The sequence below is a fragment of the Urtica dioica genome, chromosome 7 (genome assembly GCF_054948205.1).
Source record: "Urtica dioica subsp. dioica isolate 48M chromosome 7, U.dioica_male_clone48M_v1_H2, whole genome shotgun sequence".
In the NCBI taxonomy this organism is placed as follows: Eukaryota; Viridiplantae; Streptophyta; class Magnoliopsida; order Rosales; family Urticaceae; genus Urtica; species Urtica dioica.
In genome coordinates this window covers 25497537-25524890 of record NC_142762.1, presented here as the reverse complement: position 1 = coordinate 25524890, position 27354 = coordinate 25497537, and positions in this window count along the sequence as shown.

Genomic DNA, 27354 nt, shown 5'->3' with positions numbered 1-27354 from the left:
ATAGTGAGTCCGAACTCTGACTTTCTCAAATGAGAATACTAAGGTGTTAAATGACATGTCTCATTTCAGGATTAAGGTAAGCACGATGCAATTCATACGTAGTGATTTCGAGACATAAGAGGTTAAATGGTTTGTTCTTATCTTGTCTCTAGAAGTGCCCTGGTTAATTCAGTACCTTCGGAAGATACCTAGAAGAACTATAGAGTCTCCAACTCTCAATGCCTCATAACCAGACATCATAGATTCTTCTAACAATCATACTGAGGTCAATAGTCCTTTGACCCTTAGATTGCGAATATATCGTTTTAAGCAAACTACGAAGAGTTTGTTCATGCAAATCTACATTTGTCTCTTCGTAAGTTGTTTAGTTTGTTTATGGACTAAAGACTAATGTTTTATCATAAAGCTTCAGACAAGGAAGATTGAATGAACGTTTCAACTTTTATTAATAAATAAGCAATTACAAGCAAGAGTCTAAATGAGACTTTATTACATCAAATGTACAATATAAGGATTACAACTCTTCTTGTTGGCACCATTGACAACAAACTCCCACTTGACTCAAAGAAGATGTGTGTAGTCCTTCATGCCTAATCCCTCTTGATGTTGGTCGAAGACCTTGTTCGCTAGGGCCTTTGTGAATGGATCTGCTAGGTTCTTCACCGTTGAGATCTACTTCACTTCCACATCTACGCGCTGCACGATCTCTCGAATCAAATGGTATTTCCTCTCAATATGCTTAGAGCGCTTATGGCTTCGAGGTTCCTTTGAGTTAGCGACAGCCCCACTATTATCACAATAAAGGGTCATGGGCTCGTCGACGTTTGGAATAACTTCCAAATACTTAAGGAATTTTCTAAGCCATACAGCCTCTTTGGATGCTTCACAAGAAGCCACATATTATGCTTCCATTGTGGAGTCAGCAATGCAGGATTGCTTAATACTTCTCCACACAATAGCTCCACCATTAAGGATGAACACAGATCCCGAAGTGGATTTCCTGGAATCCTTATCCGCTTGAAAATCGGAGTCGGTATATCCCGTCATAGTCAGGTCAGTACCTGAGTATGTAAGCATCAAGTTCGTAGTTCTTCGAAGATACTTAAGAACATGCTTAACACCAATCCAGTGCTCGGGTCCAGGGTTGGATTGGAAACGGCTAACTATGCCAACAGCGAAACATATATCAGGTCTAGTGCAAAGCATAGCATACATGAGGCTTCCTACGGCAGAGGCGTAATGAATTTGCCTCATGTCTTCAATCTCTTGTGCAGTCTTGGGAGACTGGTCCTTAGAGAGTGAGACTCCATGCCTAAAGGGTGTTTGACCCTTCTTGGAGTCTTGCATCGAGAAGCGATCCATCACCTTATCAATATAAGATGCTTGAGAGAGCGACAGGGTCCGGTTTTTCCTATCTCGAAAGATTTGGATTCCCAGAATGTACGCGGCTTCTCCTAGATCCTTCATATCGAATTGCTTTGCCAGCCAGACCTTAACCTCAGATAACTTACCCACGTCATTACCAATGAGTAGTATATCATCGACATATAGCACCAGAAACACAACTTTGCCTTCGTGTATTAACTTGTAAACACAAGGCTCATCTATTGACTGTTCAAAGCCAAAACTCTTTACAGTTTCATCGAATCTAATATTCCATGACCTAGATGCTTGCTTTAATCCATAAATGGACTTAAGCAACTCACAAACCTTGGTCTCTTGACCTTCTTCCACGAAACCGTCTGGTTGAGCCATGTAAATGCGCTTGTCAAGATTGCCATTCAGAAAGGCTGTCTTGACATCCATTTGCCAGATCTTATAGTCGAGAGCTGCAGCTATGGATAGGAGTATGCGGATGGATTTAAGCATCGCGACTGGTGAGAAGGTTTCTTCATAGTCAATCCCTTCTTGTTGGGTATAACCCTTCGCCACAAGTCGTGCTTTGAACGTCTCGATGTTCCCATCAAGACCCCTTTTCTTCTTGTATATCCACTTACACCCTACGGGTTTAATCCCTTCAGGAAGGTCTACAAGTTTCCAGACTTTGTTGACATACATCGAGTGAATTTCAACTTTCATGGCGTCAAGCCAAAGGTTTGATTCAGAACAAGCCATCGCTTGGCTATAGGAAACAGGATCATCCATATCAGAGACGGCTACGAGAGAGTCTCCATAAGACATGTACCTATCAGGCTTTTGAGTAGCCCTCCCACTACGTCGAAGTACTACTTGACGAGATTCTGATGAGTTAGGTTGTGTTTCAGTTGGGGTAAGAACAGTTCTTACAGATGAGGTAGAAGCTTCCTCACCCAACTTTTCTTCAAGCACAATTTTGCTTCTAGGTTTTGCATCCTTCATAAAGTCCTCCTCAAGGAAACGAGCATTCGTGCTAACGAAAGTCTTATCGTCCTCAGGACTATAGAAGATGAAACCCTTGGTTTCCTTTGGATATCCCACAAATAAGCAGAATTCTGACCTACTAGCCAACTTGCTAGTCTTTTGCCTTAGCACATGTGCATGGCAACCCCAAATTCGGATGTGGCCCAAACTTACTTTACGGCCAGTCCATCTTTCATAAGGAGTACCAGGAACCGTTTTAGACGGAACTTGGTTCAGAATGTAAGCGGCTGTTTCGAGGGCATATCCCCAAAAGGAAAGAGGGAGTGATGAGTAACTCATCATTGATCTAACCATCTCCATAAGAGTTCGGTTCCTTCTCTCTGACACTCCGTTTTGTTGAGGTGTGCCAGGTGCGGTAAGCTGAGAAGCGATACCTTCTTCTTTAAGAAAGTCATCGAACTCTCCAGACATATACTCACCACCTCGATCAGATCGAAGTGTTTTGATCACTTTGCCAGTTTGCTTTTCCACTAAAGCCATAAAGACCTTAAATACGTTAAAGGTCTCGGATTTGTATTTGAGCAAATAGACAAAACCATATCGTGAGTAATCATCAGTGAAGGTAACGAAGTATTCGTATCCTCCACGTGCCTGTTGGCTGAGCGGATCACATACATCAGAATGTACTAGTTCCAGCAACTCAGTGGCTCTTCGACCCTTATCGGAGAAAGGTCGCTTAGTCATTTTTCCTTATATGCAGGATTCACAAGTAGGTAGTGTACCTATTGCAGAGTCTTGGAGTGGACCGTCCCTCACAAGTCTCTTAATCCTATCTAGGCTGATATGACCAAGTCTTAAGTGCCATAGGTATGTTGATTTTGTTAGATCAGAGGATTCAGAAAGTTTGATCCTCTTTGGCTCCCTTATTATCTATTTAGGTGTCTAAAAAAGAAGGTTGAGTGGGATAGATGTAGAAAAGAGCATTCTTCATACATGCATCAGTGACAAAAGAATTATCATGAAACGAAATACGAATTCCATTCTTAATGAACTTTAAACAATAATCTTGCTCAAGAAGATGAGCAACGGATATTAAGTTCTTCCCAAAGGTAGGAGCAAAATAAATATTATTCAAGTTTAAAATGCGGTATTCAAAAGACAGCGTCACGGATCCCACAGCCTTCGCAGACACCAGGCTCCTATCACCCCATTTGAAACAGAACTCGCCTTCTTCTAAGCTTTTGGTTTTCTTGAAACCATTCAAGGAACAGCAAATATGGTTAGTAGAAGCGGAGTCAAGAATCCACGTTGATACATTATCAGCTACTAAGCATGCTTCGGTAACTAGTACAATACTATGTTCCTTTGCTTTGAGATAGGCAGGACAGTTCTTTTTATCGGCCTTGTGAGGTCCCTTCTCAGTTCTAGAGGCGGAGGCTTTGTGCTCAGTAGCATGTGCCTCTCCTTGATTCCTCTTTCTATTAGTGAGACGTACAGCAGTGTGAAGTTCCTCCATAAGCTTGGTAACAGTGTACTCAAGCTTGTTAATGGAGTAGTTCATCTTGGAGGTATCAAGAGATGCGGGGAGAGTTTCTAAGATCACATCTACGACATTCTTCCCATCAATCTCAGATCCTAGGATTTCCATTTTACTCAGATGACTAATGATCTATATCATAAAGTCTCCAACAGGAGTCCTAGCCTTCATGCGACAGTTCATAAACTGTCGGACTGCTTTTTGCCTTGCTTGACGCCTTTGCCCTCCAAACATCTCACGGAGATTGGTGAGCATGTCGGCGGCAGTCTCGATGTCACGATGTTGTTGTTGCAACACATTGTTCATTGATGCTAAGATATAGCACCTCACAATCTCATCGGAGCAGAGCCAGGCCGCCAAGGCGTCTTTGTCCTCTTGAGTTGAATCATTATTCGTCAGAGGAGGACACGGGGTGGTGAGTACCCATTTGTGCTTGGTAAGGATTATGTCGAGGTTATGTTTCGAATCTACGCAGTTTTTGTTTTCGAGTTTGTTCGAGGAAAGGATGAATGAGAGAAGGTTGAGAGACATATTGCCTATATAAATTGAAACAAGTTTATGATTAGTCATTGGTTTAGGATTTAAGTTTATTTAAGACTTGATAAAATCCAAAGGTGTTATAAACCAAACGATAATTTACTCATTCGAGGGAAGGTCGCAAAAAATCTCCATTTATAAGTAAATGACACATCATTAATGCTTAGCCAAGATGTCAATACACCAATTTTGACCAGCCACCATTTAAATTGGTTTGATCACTCATATCCTTTCGCAGGGCCTCAAGGGAGGATTACTAGGGATTGAGTCTAAGTGTGTAACCAACCACTTTGTCCAAAAGATTGACTTTAAAAACAATCCGCCGAGGGGAGGTCTTGTCTCATTGTCTCACTTTCGGATTTAGCTCATTGAGCAATGATCAGTGCAAAGCGCCCTTGAGTACTCTCATTTAAGAGAGGGCCACGAGGGTGACTCTTAGTCTAGCGACAATTGCACCTTTCATTAGTGTTGGGGATCGTGGGTTACAAACAACAAGTATAACCCTCCCACTTAGTTTTTGGAGTTGGTTCATCTACTCTTATAAGTTCGGAAACGGTTTTCCTAGTTATAGAGCGATAGAGCGGACAACTAGAATAGAATCCTAGATCATCATGTTCAGAGCAGTGTTAGTGCATAAAGGCACAAGGTACATACTCGATCTTTTCCTATTTTCTATTTCGGGAAAGTGCATGAGGGAAGTGTGAACTTCAACTCACTCGAACACTTGAAAGTTTAAGATTACACATCTTTTTATTTTTCGGCTTGTCTATAAGGAGACCTCCCACTCAAATTTTCAAGAGCATATAGATTTTGAACATATGTGATATAGATATAGTTTTGAAAACATTTTGAAAATTTATTTGATTTGGATGACAAAATATTTTTCAAGTTTGAAAGTGAAAACGGTTTTTCATAATTCAAACGAGTTTTTGAAAAAAAAAAAACAATTTCAATTAAACTTTCAAAAATCAAAACATTTTAATCTTACACATCATGTTTATAATCTTATAAAAACATTTTTGCTCAAGAAATTTTTCTCATTAGAGTTCTATAACTCATGGTAGTAGGGCTGAAAATCCGGAATTCTAAAAAAACTGGAGTTTCGGAACAGCCGCGCACCTTGGAGTAAAATCGCCATAACTGGCGGCTCCGATATCCTTTTGACCTGAAACCGGTGGCATTGGACAGAGGACAGAGAGAGCTTTAGGATGTTGTTAAAGCTTTTACTGCGGGTTTTACTCCAGCTCGAAGAAAAAGAAATAATTAAAGCTTGGTCCTTTTTAGTTGCGAAAAAGAATCGAGTGTAACGGAACGTTTTAGGATGTTGTTAAAGCTTTTATTTGTGTTTTATTAGCAGGGTAATACCATGGTATAAAAGAAATAATAACAAGCATAAAACGATTCAAGTAAATAAAAGAAACTAGTAAGATAATATAACTAGTCACAAAATTTACTCGAAATTTCTCAAACCTTTAAAACACGTTTTTCAATATAAAAAATTAAAAACTTTTAGAACTGATTCTAATGTGTTTTAATAAAATCCCAAACTCATAGAAAATCAACATGAGTAAAAGTTTAGTAACATGAGTAAAGGCAAGAGCAATAAATTAAAAAAATCTAAGATAACAATTCTAACTTGTCACAAAATTAGTAAACTTTCGAAAATGATTTTCAAGCTCATATTTTTAAATACATGTACATGCTAATCTTTGACCACAGCTCTGTGACCATTTGTTGGAATTGATCTAGGGTTTAAGAAAAAGTTTAATGCTTCGTTAAGCGGCGGAATTTTAAAAATTTTCTTTTCAAGTAAAAACGGTTTTTACTAACCTAGACAAAGAGCAAGTACATATAAATAAAAACTATAATGAGCATAGAAGTTTACTAACCTTTCTTGAAGCTTGAACTTTGAGAAGCTTTTGGAAAGTTTGCAACGCTCGTCTCCTCGCAGCATGTCCCTCTTTCTTTCCTCGGCAACTCGAGCAACCACGATGGTTTCTATCACTAAATCACTCGAAATAAAAGGAATCAGTGAGTGGGCACTTTTAAACACTACGACTTAAGAACGAGTCTTGAAGTCGCAGAGCTAAACTCTAGGTCAAATGAGGACCTAGGTGCAAAAACAATAAAACGAAATTGACTAGAGAGAGAGAGGAGAGGGGCGGCCACAAGTTCTAGAGAGAGAGGCTCTCAATCTCTAACTTATGTGGAATGAGAAAAATGAGAAGAATGAGGCTCCTATTTATAGGAGAGGTCTCACCTTCAATAAGGTAGTTTCCTCTTCTATAGAATGAGCCAATTTCCTCTTTTTTTCTCTTGAGATGCTCGGCCAACATAGGCTTCATTAAGCCTTGGATTTGTTTCCTTTTTTGTTCATTGCCTTGCCTTGTCTCTCTCTTGGCCGAATCCCTTATGCATCCATATGCAAATTTGTTTCCTCTTTTTCTTTTGGCAAGTATCTTGATACATTTATGCACAAAATAATCTCTCCTACTTCTCTATAGGGTAGGCGCCCATTTCAAGTCTAGAAGGAGCTTCTAGAAGCTTCTTCATTTGTTCATGATAACATGAAAAATGCCCATTAAGAATTTTCAATAAAATTCTTATGAAATGAAATTAATTCACAAGGCCCAATTATTCTAACTTGGCCGAGTGACATTAAGTCATCAAATGAACTTATCAAAAAATTTATTGACATTCATTTCATCCTATGTATCAAAAGACAAAATATACACTTTTGACAATTTCCGTTCTTATTTTGACTTAGCTTCCAGTTTAACTATTCCTACTCGATGTGATTCGTGACAGTGACCTCATGGATCCAAATGAACAAAGCTTGAGCTAAAATACTTGGACTCAAAAGTTCACAAACCTTTTCCAAGTCTAGCTTAATGTCAACTGACTCCACTAAAGAGTTGACACTGAAAATCTCTCGGTTCAAATGAATTTATTTTCTACTCAAGAATTCAACCTAATTGTAATGAGTGGATCCACAGAATATTATCAGTGTTTACTCTTCATGAATATCATCAGCTAGTCGGGATTTACAAAATTACCATTTTACCCTTCTAGCTGTTATTTCCTCAACTCCTTTGTCGCTTGTGAATAAGTTAGAAACAATGTATTGACGAGGAGCTAACAAGTCACATTGTTTCATCCAAAAGAGTCAAGACTCAATTTGGACACTGGCTAGTTCATTTATTCACACTCCAAGGAACAAATCATGAGGTGATATACATTGCATTTCAGTAATCTTGTACATGAATTCCATATCTATGAGAACTTCACAAAGTTACTCATGACATTCTCACAACTTAGTACTTCACCAATAGGCCTTGTTCGGAATCACATAGCGAGTCCGAACTCTGACTTTCTCAAATGAGAATACTAAGGTGTGAAATGACATGTCTCATTTCAGGATTAAGGTAAGCACGATGCAATTCATACGTAGTGACTTCGAGACATAAGAGGTTAAATGGTTTGTTCTTATCTTGTCTCTAGAAGTGCACTGGTTAATTCAGTACCTTCGGAAGATACCTAGAAGAACTATAGAGTCTCCAACTCTCAATGCCTCATAACTAGACATCATAGATTCTTCTAACAATCATACTGAGGTCAATAGTCCTTTGACCCTTAGATTGCGAATATATCGTTTTAAGCAAACTACGAAGAGTTTGTTCATGCAAATCTACATTTGTCTCTTCGTAAGTTGTTTAGTTTGTTTATGGACTAAAGACTAATGTTTTATCATAAAGCTTCAGACAAGGAAGATTGAATGAACGTTTCAACTTTTATTAATAAATAAGCAATTACAAGCAAGAGTCTTCATGAGACTTTATTACATCAAATGTACAATATAAGGATTACAACTCTTCTTGTGGGCACCATTGACAATATTCGGGATGTCTAGTATAGTGTAGACCATAATAAGGAGTAAATGGTAAATACCTTAGTACTTTCACGATTGCTTTCCAGTGTTCAGAACATGGATTACTCGTGTATCTCGCAAGTCTACGTACAAAGTAAGCTAAGTCAAGTCTAGTACAATTCATCAAGTACATTAGACTTCCTATTATTTTAGCATACTCGTTTTGAGACTCGCCTTCTCCTTTATTCTTAGACAAATGTTGACTTGCGTCGATTGGAGTTCTAGAGACTCAACTATCATTCTTTGTAAATTTGTCTAGAATTTTATCAACATAGTGTGATTGACTCAAAACAATTCCATTTGATGTTCTTTTAATCTTGATCCCCAAGATAACATCGGCTAATCCCAAATCTTTCATATCAAACGTCAAGTTCAATATATCTTTTGTGGACTTAACCATGCTTTCATTACTTCCAACAATAAGAATATCATCTACATATAGACACAAAATCACATAATTGCGTTCGATCGTTTTAATGTAGACACACTTGTCACACTCATTGATCTTGAAGCCATTTGACATCATAACACTGTCAAATTTTTCATGCCATTGTTTTGGGGCTTGTTTTAGTCCATACAATGACTTAATCAGTTTACATACTTTTCTCTTGGATCTCTTCCTCGAGATCACCATTTAGGAAAGTGGTTTTCACATCCATTTGATGGATTTCAAGATTGCGCAAAGTGGCAATGGCTATGATCAATCTTATAGATGTTATTCTCATCACGGGAGAATAAGTATCAAAATAGTTAAGACCTTCCATTTTTTTATAACTCTTAATTACAAGTATTGCCTTGTATTTATCGATTCAGCCATCCACTTTCATCGTCCTCGTGACGATCCACTTAGATCTGAGAGTTTTACTTACAGGAAGAAGGTCAACTAGTTCCCACGTGTGGTTATGCATTATCAAGTCAATTTCACTTCTTATGGCATCCTTCCATAAATGACCCTCGACTGAATTTACAACCTCTTTATAACTTAGAGGTTCGGCCTCTAACATATAGGTACAAAAGTCAGACCCAAATGACTTCTCCACCCTAGCTCGTTTACTTCTTCGAGGTAGTTCAAATTCTATCTCATCCTCGGATTCCTCATCAAGCTCTTGAGATATTTCCTCAATATTCTCAAAATTTTGATTTGACAAACTCGGTCCATCTTCCTTAGACTTATACGAAAACACATGTTCAAAGAAAGATGCATATTTTGACTCAATGATAGAACCTTTATGTATATCAGGACTCTTAGACTCATGCATAATAAAGCAATAAGCATTACTATGATGTGCATAACCAATGAATAGACAACCAAAGAATTTGGACTGATATTCATCCTTTTAGGTGCGGGAGCCAAAACCTTGGCTAAGCACCCTCACATTCGCAAGTATTTATAGGAAGGCTTTGTTCCTTTAAATAATTCGGACGGGGATTTATCCTCTTTCTTTCGAGGTATCTTATTCAAAAGATAGTTCGCGGCCAAGATGGCTTCCCCCCATATTTCTTGTGGTAACCCCGAGCTTATCAACATCGCATTCATTATCTCTTTGAGAGTGCGATTCTTTCATTCAGCTAAGCCATTCGATTGATGAGAATATGGTGGAGTGACTTCATGAATAATACCATGTTGTGCACAAAAAGCACCAAATGGTTTCACATATTCACCTCCACGATCACTTCGCACCATTTTAATCTTTTTACCAAGTTGATTCTCAACTTCCAATTTGTACATGGTAAATTTTTTAATTGCCTCATCTTTTCTCTTAAGCAAATATACATTATAATATTTTGTACTATCGTCGATAAAAATCACAAAATATTTGTTATCACCTATCGTAGGCATGAATTTCAAATCACATAAATCGGTATGGATTAATACAAGAACCTCACTTTTCCTTTCAACACGATAAAAAGATGTTCTCGTTAATTTGACTTCAACGCATATTTCACATTTGTGTTTAGAGTCAATATTAAATTTGGGTATACAATCCAAATAAATTAATTTACTCAAAGTGCCATAATTCACATGACCAAGTCTACCATGACATAAATTAGATGACTCAAGCATATAAGCGGAAGAAGAAGCATTCTCATTATTAGTTCCTTTGCCAGCAATGGCCATTACTTTCATCTTCCACATATTGTCTTTCACATAGCCCTTACCCACATACATCCCATTCTTGCTCAGAATAATTCTTTGAGACTCAAAAAGCATCTTAAACCCATGGTTACAAAGAAGAATTCCAGAAATGAGATTCTTCCTAATGTCGAGCACATAGAGAACGTTGGTGAGCTTAATCTCTTTCCCCGAGTCATTTTTAGGATGACGTGGCCTGTCCACATGATATTGGAGTTGGCCAAGTTTCCCATGAAAAACTTCTCCCCAGTCGGGCCCATATTGAGCGAGCAAAAAATGTAACGTGGCGGGTAGCACCAGTGTCTACCCACCACTCATTGGGGTTTGAGTCCACCAAGTTCACTTCAGAGACCACGGCAATGAGAAATTTGTCATCTCCCTCGGCCTCGACGGCATTGGCCTTACTCTTCTTCTTCTTTTGCGGCTTATGGCTATCCGCGGCGCGGTGACCTTCTTTGTCGCGTTGAAGCACTTCCTAACAAACTTTTGTTGGTTCTTCTTCTTGAAGACAGCCCCTTTTGCCCCAAGCTTGTTGGCGGACATCTTGCCTTTTGAGCCTTCAGCATGCTCAACGACGTTGGCTCTTTCGAACGTGGTCTTGAACCTCTTGTCGGAGCTGCGGTTGTCTTCCTCTATGCGAAGGCGAACCACCAAATCTTCAAGACTCATTTCCTTTCACTTATGCTTAAGGTAGTTCTTTAATTCCTTCCAACCCCAAGGTAACTTCTCGATGAAGGAGGCAACTTGAAAAGACTCGCTTATGGTCATTCCCTCGGCTTGAATCTCGTGAAAGATTAGTTGCAAGTCTTGCACTTGACTCACCACGGTCTTATTGTCCACCATTTTGAACTCAAGGAAGCGGCCCACAATGTACTTTTTTGAGCCCGCATCCTCGGTCTTGTATTTTCGATCTAGTGATTCCCAAAGTTCTTTAGAACAAGCCTTAGGACTACACACATTGTATAGCGAATCGGCGAGACAATTCATCACATAATTCCGACACAAGTAGTCGAAATCCTTCCAAGCCAGATATGCCATCTTCACTTGAGGATCGGCCTCGTCTTCACGGAGTCGGAGAGTCGTCGGTCAAGAACCGTACAAGATCAATGGTGGTAAAAAAGAATAACATCTTTTTTTTGCCATCGTTTGAAGTTCGTGCCATCGAACTCCCCTGGCTTCTCCGTCGACATCATCATGGAAGGTCCTCGAACCAAACCCACATTTTGAACTAGACACACGGGTCCGTTCACGGCCATGACCGTCATCGAGTTGACGAGAACCTCGGGTCCGGTCCGGGCCAAAGCCTCCACCTAGTTTTTTGGTTGCACCACTATAGTCGGATTCATGGCGATGGTAGTCAAAACCTCGACGTTGGAAGACATTGGAATGATCGGATTCCTTGACGCATCCACTCCATAGTTCATGTTGTTGTTGTTTTCCATTACTACAAAAGAAAACTAACCAAGTTAATAAAAACGTCGATAAAGATCAACACAAAAATAATCAAAATAATTTAAAACTTCTTCCACGAGCAAGCTGTCTAAGACCATATATTACTTTAAGATTGTTAGAAATGTTACGTAAATAATATTTATTTCTGGAAAAAATAGACAACTTGATAGTAGAAATAATAAAATAAAAAGATGACAACAACAATATTAGAACGAGGAGACGAACAGAAGACAAGACAGGAAAACAAAGGCCGAGGACCGTTCGACGGTTTCTTTAAAGTAATATTGTCCTCCTAAGGGTGTCGGAATCGACGAGCAATTTACCTCTGAAGATACAACCACGGAAACGAGAAGAGCTTTACACCAAACGAACTTCTCCGGCAAACTAAAACCTGTAACAGAACCGATCACCAACTACAAATAAAAACAAAACAATTTCGGAGGAGAGAAGGAGAAGAGAGAATATCAATTTCTTGGTGTTTTCTGAATGAGAGCTAGAGGCCTCTATTTATAGGGCAATGTCTCAGAGAGGTTACAACCTTGAGCCTCACAAAACCGTCAAGTCATTATGACAATTAAACTCATTAACTAATATTAATGACAAATGATTTTGCTCAACCTTCCATTTGAAATCTTTTAGATACCAAAACCGCCCAACTCAATGCATGCAAAACCGTCCAGCATTATGCCATTCAATGCACGATATAACATTAATTCCCATCATAACAAAACAAGTTATTTGTGGAATTAAAAAACTTTATGAAGTTATAATTGGAATAAAAAGATAAGGATCAGCTCGGCGGCGACGCCTGTGTGTGTGTGCGGGCGCGCACGAGGGGTTAAGAGTCAACCCACCCATACTGTCCTCTCTTGCATTTGCTTATCCACTAAACAAAGAGGATAGAATATATACACAACACAACACACTAACCCAACTCATGTGGGACTCTTGAAATTCACTTCATTTACACATAACAAATGTGCTCTATAAGCATACTTTGAGAATCAATTTCTTATTCATTATAGCTTTGATTTTAGTAAACTTAAAATTGGTATTATACTCCATTCCACAAGGAATAATAATACGAAGGAATTATCAAATTCCGTTGAGTGGACCCTTCTCAAATCTTTGCCTAAAATCACCAGTCCATTTGATAATAAAACCACTTTATTATGTAAATTCTCCCTAATATTCCAACAATAGTCTCCCATTTGATAATACCACTGACTTTGGCCTCCTCCTGGCGGTATTTGCACTCCATTCGGGTGATCACTCAGGTACCACATTTAAGCTTCTACAAGGGCGCCGAGAAGATCCACGAGGAGGAAGGAATCGGACCGGACATGCTTATCGGAGACATGCTCTATTACGGCGACAGCCACTCCGCTGTGGCCCAGCTCCCCTCTAGAGCTAACATGGAGAAGCTGATCGACGATCACCACTCCGACAACAAGCTCGTTGTCCTCGACGTTGGGCTCAAGCACTGCGGACCCTGTGTCAAGGTGTATCTCACGTTTGATAATGCAGTATAATATGTAGTACGAAACATCACAAAGAAGGTCCATCTATGGCGTCCTCCTTCTACATATATAGCAGAATGTGTCTTGCGTGTGCTTGACTCGTTAGCCCCAAGGCCCGTTTTCACTGGCCTAGAAACCCAGCACCAAGGATCCCTATCCGAGCATCAGCAGTCCTTGGACCATGACTTTCTCATGGCCATTTCGGCCCCTTATGTCAAATTTAACTATCTAGCCTCCTTGGTTCCGCTATAAATAAGTCATTAGACTCCAAATCAAGGTAATATTTCTTAAAAACGGAAAAACTCAGTAACCCCGAGATTTTAATTTTTAGATAAAAGTTGTTTTACTTCAAGTATGGTTAAAAATAGTACTTAAGAATGCAAAGGTGGACCGAAACTGAACATCTTTTCATGGTGAGAGTTATTAAGTTATTTTGTTGGAGGCTACTTTCAGTAATAAGAGAGACCCTTTTATAAGTAGATATAGCGACAATTTTAGAATTACATAATCAAACCATAATAGCCTAATAAAACTCTAATTTTGTAATAGTTAAAAGTCTAATTGGATGCATGGTTAGAAATAGTTATTGCAAGATCGGAAAGTCTAATTTACATAATGAACAGATGAAATGGTTAAATACGTAACCTTACTTCCCTCATCCAGCTTAAGCTCGTCCTCAAGCTCAAAACCAGGTTTGGTTAGTGGGATACCATACGATTGCATTGAGGTCGTCAACGTTGTGATCAATATTGGCCCTCCTTGATTAAGGCAATATGGAAGAGTTTGGGTTTCGAATGGTGGCCGAAGAGGAATAACTCTTCACAATTGAAGGTGGGTGCCCGTCGATCGTCCAAAAAGATGAATTCGTACTTTTGAGCGAGGTTTAGCATGAAAAATATCTGTTTACTGCTACAACTCCGCATGTAAAGGAATGTTCATGGACAACTCGACACAAAAGTGTTGTCAATGGTGCCCACAAGAAGAGTAGTAGTGTCTATTTATGTACATTTGATGTAATATAGTCTTACGAAGACTCTTGCTTGTAATTGCTTATTCATTAATAAAAAGTTGAAACGTTCATTCAATCTTCCTTGTCTGAAGCTTTATGATAAAACCCTAGTCTTTTAGTCCATAAACAAACCTAACAACTTACGAAGAGACAAATGTAGATTTGCATGAACAAACTCTTCGTAGTTTGCTTAAAACGATATATTCGCAATCTTAGGGTCAAAGGACTATTGACCTCAGTATGATTGTTAGAAGAATCTATGATGTCTGGTTATGAGGCATTGAGAATTGGGGACTCTATAGTTCTTCTAGGTATCTTCCGAAGGTACTGAATTGACCAGTGCACTTCTAGAGACAATATAAGAACAAACCATTTAACCTCTTATGTCTCGAAGTCACTATGTATGAATTGCATCATGCTTACCTTAATCCTGAAATGAGACATGCCATTTCACACCTTAGTATTCTCATTTGAGAAAGTCAAAGTTCGGACTCACTATGTGATTCCGAACAAGGCCTATTGGTGAAGTACTAAGTTGTGAGTCTGTCATGAGTAACTTTGTGAAGTTCTCATAGATATGGAATTCATGTACAAGATTGCTGAAATGCAATGTATGTCACCTCATGCTTTGTTCCTTGGAGTGTGAATAAATGAACTGGCCAGTGTCCAAATTGAGTCCTGACTCTTTTGGATGAAACAATGTGACTTGTTAGCTCCTCGTCAATACATTGTTTCTAACTTATTCACAAGCGACAAAGGAGTTGAGGAAATAACAGCTAGAAGGGTAAAATGGTAATTTAGTAAATCCCGACTAGCTGATGACATTCATGAAGGGTAAACATAGATAATATTCAGTGGATCCGCTCATCGTAATTAGGTCGAATTCTTGAGTAGAAAACAAATTCATTTGAACCGAGAGATTTTCAGTGTCAACTCTTTAGTGGAGTCAGTTGGCATTAAGCTAAACTTGGAAAAGGTTTGTGAACTTTTGAGTCCAAGTGTTTAGCTCAAGCTTTGTTCATTTGGATCCATGAGGTCACTGTCACGAATCACATCGAGTAGGAATAGTTAAACTAGAAGCTAAGTCAAAACAAAAACGAGACAAGTTTTACGAAAATTGTCAAAAGGGTATTTTAGTCCTTTTGGACATAGGACGAAATGAATGTCAATAAATTATTTTTGACATTGTCATATGATGACAAATGAAATAAATATTACTCAGCCATATTAGTGTAATTGGGCCTTGAGGATTAATTTCGTTTCATAGAATTTTACTTGAAAATTCTTAATGGGCTTTTCTTATGTTGTCATGAACAATTGAAGAAACATCTAGAAGCTCCTTCTAGAAGCTCAAATTTCGTCCAACCCAAGGAAAATAAGGCTGAATTTCGTTCATGCCATAGTGGGAAAGAGAGTTTATTTTGTGCATTGATGTATGAAGATACTTGCCAAAAGAAAAAGAGGAAACAAATTTCCTTTAGAAGGAAAGTGCATTTTCGGCCAACTAAGAGAGAACAAATGAGGAAACAAATCCAAGGACTTGCATGACATGTCATGAACGTCCAACATGGGTAGAAAAGAGGAAATAAGATTTGCTCATGCCTCCCCTATAAATAGAGGCCTCATTCCTCTCATTCTAGTCATCCCACATAAGTTAGAGATTGAGAGCTTCTCTCTCTAGACCTTGTGGCCGATCCTCTCTCTCTCCCTCTAGTTATTTTCGGTTTTTGTTTTGGCACCTAGGTCCTCATTTGACCTAGTGGTTTTAGCTCTTCGACTCTGAGACTTGTTCTCGAGTCGTCGTGTTTAAAAGTGCCCACTCACTAATTCCTTTTCTTTCGAGTGATTTAGTGATAGAAACTTTCGTGGTTGCTCGAGGTGCCGAGGAAAGGAAGAGAGACGTGTTGCGAGGGAGACGAGCGTTGCAACTTTCTAAAAGCTTCTCAAAGTTCAAGCTTCAAGAAAGGTTAGTAAACTTCTATGCTCATAATAGTTTTTAAATACATGTACTTGCTTCTTTGTCTAGGTTAGTAAAAACTGTTTTACTTCTAAAAGAAAATTTTTAAAATTCCGCCGCTTACCGAAGCGTTAATTATTTTCTCAAACCCTAGATCGATTAGAACAAATGGTATCAGAGCTATGGTCAAAGATTAGCATGTACATGTTTTTTAAAATTATGAGCTTGAAAATCGTTTTCGAAAGTTTACTAATTTTGTGACAAGTTAGAATTGTAATCTTAGATTTTTTTTTTTAATTTAATGCTCTTGTCTTTAAATTAAAAAGCATGTTGATTTTATATGAGTTTGAGATGTTTTTAAAACACATTAGAATCAGTTCTAAAATTTTTTAATTTTTTATATTGAAAAACGTGTTTCAACGGTTTGAGAAATTTCGAGTAAAATTTTGTGACTAGTTTTGATATCTTGCTAGTTTCTTATTTTTACTTGAATCGTTTTATGCATGTTGTTATTTATTTTATTCTATGTTATTACCCTGCTAATAAAACACAAATAAAAGCTTTAAACAACATCTTAAAACGTTCCGTTACACTTTATTCTTTTTCGCACCTAAGTAGGACCAAGCTTTAATTTATTTCATTTTCTTCGAGCTGGAGTAAACCCGCATTAAAAGTGGCATAACTCTCTGCTCATAAATCGAAATTTAATGATTCTTGCATCAAATTAAAGCTCTGTCTATCCGCTGTCCAATGCCACTGGTTTCGGCTCAAAAGGACATCGGAGCCGCCAGTTATGGCGATTTTACTCCGAGGTGCGTGGCTGTCTGAAACTCCAGTTTTTTAGAAATCCGGATTTTCAAACCCCACTACCATGAGTTATAGAACTCTAATGAGAAAACTTTCTTGAGAAAAAATGTTTTTCATATGATTATAAACATGATGTGTAAGATTAAAATGTTTTGATCTTTGAAAGTTTAATTGAAATTGAATTTTTACAAAACTAGTTTGAATTTTGAAAAACCGTTTTCACTTTCAAACTTGAAAAATATTTTGTCATCCAAATCAAATAAATTTTCAAAATGTTTTCTAAACTATATCTATATCACATATGTTCAAAATCTATATGCTCTTGAAAATTTTGAGTGGGAGGTCTCCTTGTAGACAAGCCGAAAAATAAAAAGATGTGTAATCTCAAACTTTCAAGTGTTCGAGTGAGTTGAAGTTCACACTTCCCTCACGCACTTTCCCGAAATAGAAAATAGGAAAAGATCGAGTATGTACCTTGTGCCTTTATGCACTAATACTGCTCTGAACATGTCGATCTAGGATTCTCTTCTAGTTGTCCGCTCTGTCGCTCTCTAACTAGGAAATTTGTTTCCAAACTTATAAGAGTCGATGAACCAACTCCAAAAACTAAGTGGGAGGGTTATACTTGTTGTTTGTAACCCACGATCCCCAACACTAATGAAAAGTGCAAGTGTCGCCGGACTAAGAGTCACCCTCGTGGCCCTCTCTTAAATGAGAGTACTCAAGGGCGCTTTGCTCTGATCATTGCTCAATGAGCTACGTCCGAGAGTGAGACGATGATGACAAGACCTCCCCTCGGCGGATTGTTTTTCAAAGTCAATCTTTTGGACTAAGTGGTTGGTTACACACTTAGACTCAATCCCTAGTAATCCTCCCTCGAGGCCCTGCGAAAGGATGTGAGTGATCAAACCAATTTACAAGGTGGCTAGTCAAAATTGATGTATTGACATCTTGGCTATGCATTAATGATGAGTCATTTACTTATGAAAGGAGACTCGTTGCGGCCTTCCCTCGAAGGAGTAAAGTGTCATTTCGTTCATAACACCTTTGGATTTTATAAAGTCTTAAACAAACTTAAATCCTAAACCAAAGACTAATCATAAACTTGTTTCAACTTTTATAGGCAATATGTCTCCCAACTCTCTCCCTTTCATTCTTTCCTCGAACAAACGCGAAAACGAAAACTACATAGACTCGAAACGTAACCTCGACATAATACCTACCGTTAACAAGCACAAATGGGTACTCACCACCCCGTGTCCTCCTCTGACGAATGATGATTCGACTCAAGAGGATAATGACGTCGTAGCGGCCTGGCTTCGATCCGATGAGATTGTGAGGTGCTATATCTTGGCATCTATGAACAATATGCTGAAAGAGCAACATCGTAACATCGAGACTGCCGCCGAAATGCTCTACAATCTCCTTGAGATGTTTGGAGGGCAAAGGCGTCAAACAAGGCTACAAGCAGTCCGACATTTTATGAACTGTCGCATGAAGGCTAGGACTCCTGTTGGAGACTTTATGATATTGATCATTAGTCATCTGAGTAAAATGGAAATCCTAGGATCTGAGATTGATGGGAAGAATGTCATAGATGTGATCTTAGAAACTCTCCCCGCATCTCTTGATACCTCCAAGATGAACTACTTCATAAGCAAGCTGGAGTACACTGTTACCAAGCTTATGAAGGGACTTCATACTGCTGTAGGTCTCACTAAGAGAAAGAGGAATCGAGGAGAGGCACATGCTACTGAGCAAAAAGCCTCCGCCTCTAGAACTAAGAAGAGACCTCACAAGGCCGATAAAAAGAACTGTCCTGCCTATCTCAAAGCAAAGGAACATAGTATTGTACTAGTTACCGAAGCATGCTTAGTAGCTGATAATGTATCAACGTGGATTCTTGACTCTGCTGCTACTAACCATATTTGTTGTTCCTTGAATGGTTTCAAGAAAACCAAAAGCTTAGAGGAAGGCGAGTTCTGTTTCGAATGGGGTGATGGGAGCCTGGTGTCCGCGAAGGCTGTGGGATCCGTGACGCTGTCTTTTGAAGACCGCACTTTAAACTTGAATAATGTTTATTCTGTTCCTACCTTTGGGAAGAACTTAATATCCGTTGCTCGTCTTCGTGAGCAAGATTATTGTTTAAAGTTCATTAAGAATGGAATTCGTATTTCGTTTCCTGATAATTCTTTTGTCACTGATGCATGTATGAAGAATGCTCTTTTCTACATCTATCCCACTCAACCTTCTCTTTTAGACACCGAAATAGATAATGATCTAATTAGGGATCCAAAGAGGATCAAACTTTCTGAATCCTCCGATCTAACAAAATCAACACACCTATGGAACTTAAGACTTGGTCATATCAGTCTAGAAAGGATTAAGAGACTTGTGAGGAATGGTCCACTCCAAGCCTCTGCAATAGGTTCACTACCTACTTGTGAATCCTGCATAGAAGGAAAAATGACTAAGTGACCTTTCTCCGATAAGGGTCGAAGAGCCACTGAGTTGCTGAAACTAATACATTCTGATGTATGTGGTCCGCTCAGCCAACAGGCACGTGGAGGATACGAATACTTCGTCACCTTCACCGATAATTACTCACGATATGGTTTTGTCTATTGCTCAAACACAAATCCGAGACCTTTAACGTATTTAAGGTCTTTAGGGCTTTAGTGGAAAAGCAAACTGGCAAAGTGATCAAAACCCTTCGATCTGATCGAGGTGGTGAGTATATGTCTGGAGAGTTCGATGACTTTCTTAAAGAAGAGGGTATCGCTTCTCAGCTTACCGCACCTGGCACACCTCAACAAAACGGAGTGTCAGAGAGAAGAAACCGAACTCTTATGGAGATGGTTAGATCAATGATGAGTTACTCATCACTCCCTCTTTCCTTTTGGGGATCTGCCCTTGAAACAGCCGCCTACATTCTGAACCAAGTTCCGTCCAAAACGGTTCCTGGTACTCCTTATGAACGATGGACTGGCCGTAAAGTGAATCTTGGCCGCATCCGAATTTAGGGTTGCCTTGCACACGTGCTGAGGCAAAAGACTAGCAAGTTGGCTAGTAGGTCCTGTTTGTGGGATATCCAAAGGAAACCAAAGGTTTTACTTTCTATAGTCCCGAGGACGATAAGACTTTCGTTAACACGAATGCTCGTTTCCTTGAGGTGGACTTTATGAAGGATGCAAAACCTAGAAGCAAAATTGTGCTTGAAGAAAAGTTGGGTGAGGAAGCTTCTTCCTCATCTGTAAGAACTGTTCTTACCCCAACTGAAACACAACCTAACTCATCAGAATCTCGTCAAGTAGTACTTAGACGTAGTGGGAGGGCTACTCAAAAGCCTGACAGGTACATGTCTTATGGAGACTCTCTTGTAGTCGTCTCTGACATGGATGATCCTGTTTCCTATAGCCAAGCGATGGCTTGTTCTGAATCAAACCTTTGGCTTGACGCCATGAAAGTTGAAATGCACTCGATGTATGTCAACAATGTCTGGAAACTTGTAGACCTTCCTGAAGGGATTAAACCCGTAGGGTGTAAGTGGATATACAAGAAGAAAAGGGGTCCTGATGGGAACGTCGAGACGTTCAAAGCACGACTTGTGGCGAAGGGTTATACCCAACAAGAAGGGATTGACTATGAAGAAACCTTCTCGCCAGTCGCGATGCTTAAATCCATCCGCATACTCCTATCCATAGCTGCAGCTCTCGACTATGAGATCTGGCAAATGGATGTCAAGACAGCCTTTCTGAATGGCAATCTTGACGAGCGCATTTACATGGCTCAACCAGACGGTTTCGTGGATAAAGGTCAAGAGACCAAGGTTTGTGAGTTGCTTAAATCCATTTATGGACTAAAGCAAGCATCTAGGTCATGGAATATTAGATTTGATGAAACTGTAAAAAGCTTTGGCTTTGAACAGTCAATAGATGAGCCTTGTGTTTACAAGTTAATACACATGTAAAGTTGTGTTTCTGGTACTATATGTCGATGATATACTACTCATTGGTAATGACGTGGGTAAGTTATCTGAGGTTAAGGTCTGGCTGGCAAAACAATTCGATATGAATGATCTAGGAGAAGCCGCGTACATTCTGGGGATCCAAATCTTTCGAGATAGGAAAAAACGGACCCTGTCGCTCTCTCAAGAATCTTATATTGATAAGGTGATGGATCGCTTCTCGATGCAAGACTCCAAGAAGGGTCAAACACCCTTTAGGCATGGAGTTTCACTCTCTAAGGACCAGTCTCCCAAGACTGCACAAGAGATTGAAGACATGAGGAAAATTCCTTACGCCTCTGCCGTAGGAAGCCTCATGTATACCATGCTTTGCACTAGACCTGACATCTGTTTCGCCGTTGGCGTAGTTAGCCGTTTCCAATCCAACCCTGGACCCGAGCACTGGATTGCTGTTAAGCATGTTCTTAAGTATCTTCGAAGAACTAGGAACTTGATGCTTACATACTCAGGTACTGACCTGACTATGACGGGATATACCGACTCCGATTTTCAAGCGGATAAGGATTCCAGGAAATCCACTTCGGGATCTGTGTTCATCCTTAATGGTGGAGCTGTTGTGTGGAGAAGTATTAAGCAATCTTGCATTGCTGACTCCACAATGGAAGCAGAATATGTGGCTGCTTGTGAAGCATCCAAAGAGGTTGTATGGCTTAGAAAATTCCTTAAATATTTGGAAATTGTTCCAAACGTCGACGAGCCCATGACCCTTTATTGTGATAATAGTGGGGCTGTCGCTAATTCAAAGGAACCTAGAAGCCATAAGCGCTCTAAAGCATATTGAGAGGAAATACCATTTGATTCGAGAGATCGCGCAACGCGGAGACGTGGAGGTGAAGTAGATCTCTGGCAGATCCATTCACCAAGGCCCTAGCGAACATGGTCTTCGACCAACATCGAGAGGGATTAGGCATAAAGGACTACTCACATCTTCTTTGAGTCAAGTGGGAGTTTGTTGTCAATGGTGCCCACAAGAAGAGTAGTAGTGTCTATTTATGTACATTTGATGTAATATAGTCTTACGAAGACTCTTGCTTGTAATTGCTTATTCATTAATAAAAAGTTGAAACGTTCATTCAATCTTCCTTGTCTGAAGCTTTATGATAAAACCCTAGTCTTTTAGTCCATAAACAAACCTAACAACTTACGAAGAGACAAATGTAGATTTGCATGAACAAACTCTTCGTAGTTTGCTTAAAACGATATATTCGCAATCTTAGGGTCAAAGGACTATTGACCTCAGTATGATTGTTAGAAGAATCTATGATGTCTGGTTATGAGGCATTGAGAATTGGGGACTCTATAGTTCTTCTAGGTATCTTCCGAAGGTACTGAATTGACCAGTGCACTTCTAGAGACAATATAAGAACAAACCATTTAACCTCTTATGTCTCGAAGTCACTATGTATGAATTGCATCATGCTTACTTTAATCCTGAAATGAGACATGCCATTTCACACCTTAGTATTCTCATTTGAGAAAGTCAAAGTTCGGACTCACTATGTGATTCCGAACAAGGCCTATTGGTGAAGTACTAAGTTGTGAGTCTGTCATGAGTAACTTTGTGAAGTTCTCATAGATATGGAATTCATGTACAAGATTGCTGAAATGCAATGTATGTCACCTCATGCTTTGTTCCTTGGAATGTGAATAAATGAACTGGCCAGTGTCCAAATTGAGTCCTGACTCTTTTGGATGAAACAATGTGACTTGTTAGCTCCTCGTCAATACATTGTTTCTAACTTATTCACAAGCGACAAAGGAGTTGAGGAAATAACAGCTAGAAGGGTAAAATGGTAATTTAGTAAATCCCGACTAGCTGATGACATTCATGAAGGGTAAACATAGATAATATTCAGTGGATCCGCTCATCGTAATTAGGTCGAATTCTTGAGTAGAAAACAAATTCATTTGAACCGAGAGATTTTCAGTGTCAACTCTTTAGTGGAGTCAGTTGGCATTAAGCTAAACTTGGAAAAGGTTTGTGAACTTTTGAGTCCAAGTGTTTAGCTCAAGCTTTGTTCATTTGGATCCATGAGGTCACTGTCACGAATCACATCGAGTAGGAATAGTTAAACTAGAAGCTAAGTCAAAACAAAAACGAGACAAGTTTTACGAAAATTGTCAAAAGGGTATTTTAGTCCTTTTGGACATAGGACGAAATGAATGTCAATAAATTATTTTTGACATTGTCATATGATGACAAATGAAATAAATATTACTCAGCCATATTAGTGTAATTGGGCCTTGAGGATTAATTTCGTTTCATAGAATTTTACTTGAAAATTCTTAATGGGCTTTTCTTATGTTGTCATGAACAATTGAAGAAACATCTAGAAGCTCCTTCTAGAAGCTCAAATTTCGTCCAACCCAAGGAAAATAAGGCTGAATTTCGTTCATGCCATAGTGGGAAAGAGAGTTTATTTTGTGCATTGATGTATGAAGATACTTGCCAAAAGAAAAAGAGGAAACAAATTTCCTTTAGAAGGAAAGTGCATTTTCGGCCAACTAAGAGAGAACAAATGAGGAAACAAATCCAAGGACTTGCATGACATGTCATGAACGTCCAACATGGGTAGAAAAGAGGAAATAAGATTTGCTCATGCCTCCCCTATAAATAGAGGCCTCATTCCTCTCATTCTAGTCATCCCACATAAGTTAGAGATTGAGAGCTTCTCTCTCTAGACCTTGTGGCCGATCCTCTCTCTCTCCCTCTAGTTATTTTCGGTTTTTGTTTTGGCACCTAGGTCCTCATTTGACCTAGTGGTTTTAGCTCTTCGACTCTGAGACTTGTTCTCGAGTCGTCGTGTTTAAAAGTGCCCACTCACTAATTCCTTTTCTTTCGAGTGATTTAGTGATAGAAACTTTCGTGGTTGCTCGAGGTGCCGAGGAAAGGAAGAGAGACGTGTTGCGAGGGAGACGAGCGTTGCAACTTTCTAAAAGCTTCTCAAAGTTCAAGCTTCAAGAAAGGTTAGTAAACTTCTATGCTCATAATAGTTTTTAAATACATGTACTTGCTTCTTTGTCTAGGTTAGTAAAAACTGTTTTACTTCTAAAAGAAAATTTTTAAAATTCCGCCGCTTACCGAAGCGTTAATTATTTTCTCAAACCCTAGATCGATTAGAACAAATGGTATCAGAGCTATGGTCAAAGATTAGCATGTACATGTTTTTTAAAATTATGAGCTTGAAAATCGTTTTCGAAAGTTTACTAATTTTGTGACAAGTTAGAATTGTAATCTTAGATTTTTTTTTAATTTAATGCTCTTGTCTTTAAATTAAAAAGCATGTTGATTTTATATGAGTTTGAGATGTTTTTAAAACACATTAGAATCAGTTCTAAAATTTTTTAATTTTTTATATTGAAAAACGTGTTTCAACGGTTTGAGAAATTTCGAGTAAAATTTTGTGACTAGTTTTGATATCTTGCTAGTTTCTTATTTTTACTTGAATCGTTTTATGCATGTTGTTATTTCTTTTATTCTATGTTATTACCCTGCTAATAAAACACAAATAAAAGCTTTAAACAAAAAGTGTTAATTATTCTATGTTAAAATTCCGCCGCTTACCGAAGCGTTAATTATTTTCTCAAACCCTAGATCGATTACAACAAAAAGTGTCACATTTCGACTTCCGCATAATTGATAGATGTACGGCCCAACAAGAATTTGAATTCATCACAGTAGTCCTCAACCGACTCAATGTGTTATAGATGGGTTAATTCAACGTCAAGACTGGTGTTCGATGGAGGTCGAAACCAGAAGTTAACCCGCTTTGCAAATTCGTAACTATAGACACTACTACAAAAACAGCTTTTAGAAGCGACTTTTTGTCGCTTCTAAATGCCAAAAAGTCGCTTCTAAATGACATTTAGAAGCTACTTTAGAAGTCCGCTTCTAAAAGTCAGTCGCTTCTACAAATTAGAAGCGACATTTCGCCTCCAAAGACGCTTCTAAAACAAGAATTTTGTGCCGGAAAAACTCCCGCGAAATGAAGAGAAGAGTTTAGAAGCGACATTTGAAGCGGATTGAAGCTTCTAAATCTTTCCCACCATATCGCGGGTAATATTTAGAAGCGACTTTAATTTAATTTAATTTGATTTTAGAAACAAAAAATTAAAAGTTTCATTTATACCAAAAAAAATGTAGTAATAAAACTAATTAAAAGTTTTAACAAAATAAAAACGAAACATTTTGTGTCTGTACAGAATAAAATGTCTAAATAAGAATAATTATGTTCAACGTTGTCCTCGTGAGGCGCGTCTTCCACTTGGTACATATCCGGGCTCAGCAGGGTCGGGGCCACGACTTCTTCTACTTGCTCTAGTCGATGACGATGGAGGATCCTCTGGTGATCCTCGACGTTGTGCCTCTGGTGTACTGCTCTCGGATGTTCGCAGGGAGCTCGATGTCGACGACCCGTAACGGCTCACAATCTGACTCAACTTCGACGCAATCTCTAAGTCGAACACTACTCTAGACATTGCGTCATATGCACCAGCTAAGTCTCTCACTGTTTCCCGGAGCGTAGAGATCTTTTCCCCCTTGGACTTGAGCTGATGAAGGTTCTGCCTCGATATCATGAGCCTGGGCTTCTAGCAAATCTGAAGGAGGGATCAATGGACTTATCCCCATAGCCCAATCATGTCTCGTGCCGAGGACAATAGCCATGGCAGCCTCCTGCATAGCGTCTTGACTCGGGGATTCCCGTCGCGCCTCAGCCTACCTGATATACGATCCGAGCCAGCATACAATAGTTACAAAATAAATTACATAATCGAAAACATGAAGCGTTACTGAAAATTAAATTAAACTTACGTAGTATTGTCCAGCAGCATGCGTCACCCATTCCCCGTGAGTGGTTTGATAGAGTCTCTCCCATGCAATGAGCGGATTGAGCATCAAACCGTTAGCATGCCTTACCAAAAGTAGATAACGAATTAGAATACTTGTTAAAAAAATGAATAAGTTATACTTTAATTAAAACCTACGTTCCTCCATCGATAGTGAGCAAATGATACCGTCCCTTGTTGACTTTGAGTGGTCTTTTTTGCTTGGTTTGGTTTGTTCTGTCGAGACGTTTTCTGCAAAATAATATTATTACAAGTTAGAAAGCCAACAAAGTGGAGGTATGCGCTTGGATTTCTCGGATCCTCTATACTCAATATGACACGTCTTTGTTAAGAATTTTTTGTTTTTATCAAAGACGTGCCATATTGAGCAAGAGCATCCGAGAAATCCAAGCGCATACCTTCACTTGCTCAGTTTTCTAGCTTGTAATAATTTTATTTTTCTACCTTGATGTCCTCGGTTTCCATCCTATCAATGCAAATCATTCACTCCTCAACAGTCAACGCCTTCGGCTTGTTAGCCAACGCCACATCTCCTTTGCCACCTCACAAATTCATGAATTAACTATATTTTGCCTTTCCGTCACGGAAATGCTTCTTCGCATCGCGGACAATGGTCTTGCGATGAGAGCGCGATGACAATCAGCTGGTCGAAGCTCGCAAGTCTCCATGTCCTCGGACACAAAGTCAAATTCTGTGTGAAGACGAGACAAAATCGTCGCTTGTTGTTGCGGCGTAACATAGTTCTACGACGGAGTGGCGGGAGAAATATGTGCTCGTACTAGGCCCCCAAACTATTGGCAAATGTGCCCATGCTCAACAAGACGCAATTATTCACGCACACATCGATCGTCTCGTACTCCATGCCGAACCGCTTCAACTTCGCCTTCGTCTCGTAGCGCTTCTCTGAAATTCTGTTTCTAGTAGGATACGACTTCCGCATAAGCTGCAACAATTCAGTGAACGATTTATTTGTCCAGTAGTTTGTGACTTTTATGTGCATCAACTAAACCAAAAACGAAAAAGACGAAAACTCCTTGCAATCAGGGTACAACTTTGCTTTCAACTCGGGGATGAGATCATCAATCTGCTCTTCTTCGTGCACTTCATTTGGGGTCGGATCGACGAAATCGTCATAATCGTTGTGATTCATGATATCGTGAATGGCGTCGTGTAATCCGCCAACGTCTCGCTCATTCTCAACAACTACTTCTTCTATAGGAACGATGACATATCATAGCTAGCCGTGGTGATACAACTG